The sequence below is a fragment of the Herpailurus yagouaroundi genome, unplaced genomic scaffold (assembly GCF_014898765.1).
Source record: "Herpailurus yagouaroundi ecotype Mexico unplaced genomic scaffold, PumYag 185, whole genome shotgun sequence".
NCBI lineage: Eukaryota > Metazoa > Chordata > Mammalia > Carnivora > Felidae > Herpailurus > Herpailurus yagouaroundi.
Genome location: NW_024412416.1, coordinates 6,306,629 through 6,312,878, shown reverse-complemented (window position 1 = coordinate 6,312,878; position 6,250 = coordinate 6,306,629). Strand labels below are relative to the sequence as shown.

Here is a 6,250-nt window from a genome sequence, read left to right as displayed (position 1 = left end):
CCTAGAAGACAGCCTGGCTCCAAGACGGTTGCTCATTAATGAGTTTTTGAATGAGTGAATGAATGAATGAGCTTAATTTATTCAGCAATCAAGCATGTACAGAGCACCTACTGCATACACAGCTCAGCATCAGGTGCAAATAGCCTCACAAAGACACCCCCTAGTTTGTACTATGCGAGAGGAGGCACGAGGTGACTTGCCCCGGTAGTTAAAGCAGAATCAAGGACATTCCCGTGTAGTTGAGGAGAGCCTGGTGGGCACTGCAGTGATCAGGGTGGGCTTCATGGAATAGGCAGACCGGTCTAGGATTTGCAGAGTGCACAGGAGGTAGACCTTTCCTTCTCTGACCTCTGGCTTTTCTTCTCTCGCCTGCCCCCCATCCAGATGATTCCAGGCCACATCCCCATCCTGACCTGGTACTTCCTGTGACCACCAACAGGCTGGAATTCTGGGCTCATCCCGAGACCAGGGTTCAAGAAACTGGCTGCTCAGGTCTGTCGGGCCGGAAAGGGGTTTGCCAGAGAAGCTAGCCACTTCCTCCTAAAATGTGGGTGACCTGACCAGTGGGGATGACAGATGGGGATGACAAATTGGGATGGTTCCCTCCCCAGCTGGAGAGGCAGGGCGTAGCAGCTACATGGGCTGGCAGGGCTGGAGGCGGGGTGGGTGGTGGTGGTGTGGTTTGGGGCAGAGGTGATTCAGATTGTCCTGTTTGGGGTCAGGGTGTCCCTGTTCCAGGCACGGTGGCCTCTGCTGTCCCTGCACAGGAGAGGGAGCTATGCAGAGACAGTCACTGTCATTGCCCTTCCCTGTGCCCATCCCTCTGGGCAGATGGTCACAGCACCTTTGGCAGCTTTGGCCTCGGTCCCACGTCCAGCCTGAGGTTGCGGCAAGGGCACCAGCAGCCCAGGACTCATGAGTTCTTGGGGCCGGTCCCAGTCCCACAGATTCGCTGGTGCACACGGCCCGTCCGGGCCTTGTTGGCTCCGTCTGCAAATGGGTGCCTCCGTGTCTGTCCTGCTCTCCGCTCCCACCTGCTCTCATGCTCACAGCACAGCACCCGGGTGCTTAGCGCCTCGGCCCAGAAGTTCAAAGGGGACGGGTCCTGAGAGCTGCCACCTGGGTGTACTTGGGCAAGCGGCTTCACCACTCTGTGACTCCATTCTCCCACCCACACAGTGGTGTGCCAGCAGCCTCCCAGGGTGGTTAGGTCTGAATGACTCTAAGGCTTTCACACGATGCTTTTCACACAGTGTGGCAGGTGCTCTCCGATGCCATGGGAAATGAATGGGAAAGTCCTTTGCGAGTCACAGGGTCATAAATATCACCAGGGGTGGCTTCTTGGATGGCGGATGATGGCATTGTTCTTTGGTGCTCTTTGAAAAGCCTGCCCCCCTCCCCCGCCCCCCGCCCACCCCCGAGAGCGAGCACCATGCCCTCCCCGGAATCACGGGGCTCTGGGAGCGCGGTTTGGAGCCCCGGGAAGCAGTTCTGGCCACTCATCCTCTTTCTTCATTCCCTTAGAGCCTCAGACTGTACCACCACCCCACGCCCATGGGGAGGTCTCCCGTGTGGCCAGCCTGCCGGGAAGGGACAGGATGCAGGCCTTTCTGCAAAGTTCTCTCCTCTGTGACCTCTTGTGGGATCGAAAGTAAGGCCACCAATAGTGGGAAACTAGACATCTCACTCACTCGGCCTGGAGGGCTGCTCCGACAAGGACACAGCATGTCGTCCGTGCTACGCCTGCTAAAAACACTTACCGTCAATTTAATCACGTGGAAACAGCAGACAGACCCAAATCGAGGGACGTCCTACAAGACGACTGGCCTGGGTTCTTCTTCTTCTTTTTTTTTTTTTTTTTTTAATATTTATTTATTTGTGAGAGAGAATCAGAGCATGAGCAGGGAGGGGGAGCAGAGAGAGAGGGAGACACAGAATCCGGGAGCAGGCTTCAGGCTGTGAGCTGTGAGCACAGAGCCCGACGCGGGGCTTGAACCCACGAACCGTGAGATCTTGACCTGAGCTGTAGTGTGCACGTATGCGTACAGAGAGAGGGGGCCAAAGTGGTGGATCCAGGTGAAGGGCACATGCGTGTGCATTGTACTAATTCTTGTAACTTTTCTGTAGGCTTGCAAATTTGTAAACAAGAAGTTTGGTGGAAAGCCCTGCGGGGCTGTCATTGGAAGTCTCCAGTGTGCCTCCCCAAGGCCTGGGGCGCAAGCCCGGAGTCATAGGCTCAAGGGGAGTCTCCCACACACCCTCTGCCTGATTACAGTTCACACTCCGCATGCCCCATGGGGCCCTCTGTGTTCCCCACGGTCTAGAGGCCAGCACATATGTATTCAGCACCCACCCCCTGCCAGCACCCACTCCCTCCCTCCCTAGACGAGGCGTGGACACCTGAAGATGGGGTCCCTGTGTTTCCAGTGCACACGGTTCATGGGAGTCAGCTCGCATCACTGCAGAGTCTGTTGTGGCTACAGGACCCAAAGACTCACAGCCAGATTGCAGGGGTCCAGGGCAAGGTGGAAGCAGACGTCACGGCGGCAGCTCTGTGAACTGGGAGCTCCGGGTGTTACAGTGTCACCTCCTCACAGTGGCTGACCACGCGGGAGGGATGTTCTGCTCGTGTGTTTGTCTGATGCTGGTGCCGATAGCACCCTCCGCTCCTAGTTGAAACAACTGGAGATGTCTCCAGATGTTGCCAGACAATGGGGCGGAGCACCTAACGCGCTGAAAAGGCAGCTCTTGGCCCAGCCCTGCTCCTGGCCAGAGCGCCGTGCCCCTGCTCCGGAGGTGAGCAGGTGGCTAAGCCCTGCGTGAGCCCTCTACTACCTCTGCAGGTTCCTCCTGCGGAGCAGGGCTGGGGGTGGGAGGGCTGGATGTGGCTTCTGTCCTCCCGCTGCCCTTGCCTCCGCAGCTGCGCTGGCTGCTCTCCGTGGGGAGTCCAGTGCGTGACAGCCCCACCGGGACAGACGAGACGGACAGAGACAGGCCGAGCCCTGTTCATCACCCTCGGCCTCCTGGGGGAGGTCTCCCAGGCCGGCGCCCCAGGGGCCCCAACGTGCAATGTGCTTTGAGGAGTGCCAGTGGCCTCAGGGTTCCTGGCCAGGCCTGGCCTTCCAGACAGTGAGACGAAGGGAGAGATCTTGCACGGGGTCGACCCCTCCGTCCCCACGGGGGCGGCTGGAGTTCTCTCTGCGGCCTAAATGGAGGTACTGCTCTCCAGACAATTTTAAATAGTCCCCGAGTCCTGGGACAGCCAGGCCTCTGGGAATTTGCCATTGGCACTAAAGTGCGGCCAGAATGCAGTGGTGTGGCCAAACCGGAGTGCTGACCTGGACCCCGGGCTTCCCCTAAACCAGCCGCTGAAATGTCAACACTCTTCTAATGGGGACCCTCCAGAACCTCCTCTCCACTCCCCCCACCCCCTCCACCCCCCCCCCCCCACCCTTTGCTGCTACCCTGATGGTTAGATATTTTGACCACCTCCTCTTTGCTCACTTTATCATCCAACACACATTTATTGCAAACCTATCATGAGCCAGGTCCTATGCTGGGTGCTGCTCTTGATGTTTTCCTGAGCCCCCAGGGGAGAGAGACATCCGCATGCCTTAATATAGTATGGCAGGTGCAAAGACAGAGGCCTGTAGAGAAAAGACAGAGGCCTATAGAGAGCCTCCTGGGGGCACCATTGGAGGTGGGAAGTGTCTGTGGTGGAGTCTCAGAGGAGTTATACATACTGGGTCTTGAAGGATGAATGGAGGTTCATAGAAAGACAAGGGAAGGGAATTCTAGGAAAAGGGACCAGCATGTGCAAAAGCACAGAGGTCATCCATAGGACGTGGAGAGAAAATATTAGAACTTGTATTTATATTCCTTTTTAGTCTCATACTTCTATTTTATAGACATTTAATGGTGGGCCTAACATATTATATATTTATGGTTTATTTTTAATACACATTCTGAGGTGTACATCCCCACATTTTTTACTGATGCATAAGCCAAATTGTTGCCAAGCCTGGTTTAGGACAGGTTGTCTTTGGACATGTAAATGTCCAAGAGGCAATATCTATTCTTGGAGCTAGACATGGGTGTGGGTCAGGGAGATAGCCTTGGGTGCTGGGTGGGGAGGAAGAGGGAAAGGTTTAGACTGAGTGGAACAGAGCGGGTGGAGGAGGAAACCAGTGGTTCTTAGCCTGGCTGCTCTTTGAATCACCTAAGGAGCTTTTAAAAAGTGCTCACACCCAACTCCTTTGATTTATCGTCCTCTTTCAAATTCCCCAAGTAATTCCAGTTGTAACCAGGAGTTGAGAACCACTGCCCTCTAGATCAGGTTTCTTCAAACTTTCGTGCTTGTGCACCCCCTAAAAGGATTCTGGAAAACGACATACTCTCATATTTTTAAATTGACATCTAAATTTTTGGTCACAATCTTTTTAAGTTTATTTTTGTTTATTTTGGGAGAGACAGAGACAGCACGAGGTGGGGAGGGGCAGAGAGAGAGAGAGAGAGGGAGGCAGAGAATCCCAAGCAGGCTCTACACTGTCAGTGCAGAGCCCGACGCGGGGCTCCAACTCACAAAACTGTGAGATCGTGACCTGAGCTGAAACTAAGAATTGGATGCTTAACCGACCGGGCCACCCAGGCGCCCCCTAAGCATAATTTTAATAGCTGCAAAAATATCGTTTCCTGCATGTTGTATATATTTTCTTCAGAACCTCAGAGTTACAAATTTGGTTGATTTAATTTATGGGAAAGTTCTGCCATATAAGCCAATTGGCAAAGCCAGAATTCATTGTCAAACCAGTCAACCCAGTTAGACTATCTGTCCAAGGAAAATCTGGATACAGTTTTCACTTCAAACAAATGTATTAATGCATAGGCTGGTGACAACCATCTCACTTCCATATTCTAATTCTAAGCTAAATAGATGCCTCATCACCTAGAATTTGTCCCTTCGATGGAATAAGATGCTGCCCCTTTAATATTTACGGCTGATGTTCAGTGTGCTTTTTTGAAGGCGTCTCTCCCTCAGGAGCACATACGTTCTAATTGCCCCTTTGTTTATTTAGGTCCCCAGTGGTTTGCACACATCTAGATGATGCACCATGGTCAGACTGGGGTGGAGTGAAAAGGGAACCCTACTTGGAAAGGTAAGTGAGAGAACAAAGGAAAACTGGCTTGATGTTTGATGACAGAGGCAAATAGATTCATTAAATAAAATGAAAACAATATAAAAATAAAATTTAAAAAATTAAAAAAAAAATAATTTTTTTTAAAGTTTATTTATTTTTGAGACAGAGAGAGAGCATGAACGGGGGAGGGTCAGAAAGAGAAGGAGACACAGAATCCCAAACAGGCTCCAGGCTCTGAGCTGTCAGCACAGAGCCCGACACGGGGCTCGAACTCACAGACCACGAGATCATGACCTGAGCCGAAGTCGGATGCCCAACCGACTGAGCCACCCAGGTGCCCCACAAATAGATTCATTTTAGAAAGGAGGACCTAGGGGCACCTGGGTGGCTAAGTCAGTTAAGCCTCTGACTTCGGCTCAGGTCACGATCTCACGGTTTGTGGGTTTGAGCCCCGCATCGGGGTCTGTGCTGATAGCTCGGAGCCTGGAGCCTGCTTTGGATTCTGTATCTCCCTCTCTCTCTGCCTTTCCTCCACTTGTGCTCTGTCTCTCTCTGTCTCTCAAAATAAATAAATAAATAAATAAATAAATAAACAAACATTAAAAAAAGTTTAAAAAATAAAATAAAATAAAGAAAGGAGGACCTAGGGAGGTTGAGGATCTAGAAAGTGGTATCTTTAAAATTGTTCATGGTAAAAAAAACAAAAAACAAAAAAAAACAACAAAAAAACAACAAAAAAAATTGTTCATGGTAAAAAAAAAAAGAATTGTTCATGGTAAAAAACAAACAAACAAACAAACAAAAAATTGTTCATGGTAGATCCATACATATATGGTATAGAATTGCTTCTGCAATTCTGTGGGGAACACAAAGTTTTTATGCCTACTCCGAAGGGGGAAAAAAAGTGAGCTCTGATCCTTTCCTCATGCCATAAACATTAGTTCAAGATGGACCACAGACCTAAATGTGAAAACTAAACCAATAAAGCTTCTGGAAGTAAACACAGGAGGGAATCTTCACAAACAGGCAAAGATCTTTTGAGCAGGACATAAAGAGCACTTTTTTAATTGGTAAATTGGACTTCATTAAAATAAAAACCTCTGTTTATCAAA

The 6,250-nt window shown here is 50.8% G+C and overlaps 1 protein-coding gene across 2 annotated transcripts in view; it reads left to right on the top strand.

Annotated features, from left to right (window-relative positions):
• The first annotated feature begins 388 nt into the window (after nt 1-388).
• Nucleotides 389-6,250, top strand: part of TICRR (TOPBP1 interacting checkpoint and replication regulator) — a 95,190-nt gene continuing 89,328 nt past the window's right edge. For both annotated transcript variants that reach the window (XM_040493667.1, XM_040493665.1), the window contains exons 1-2: nt 389-492; nt 5,076-5,156. The gene's annotated coding sequence lies outside the window, so the exon portion shown is untranslated. The remainder of the gene's footprint in view (nt 493-5,075; nt 5,157-6,250) is intronic.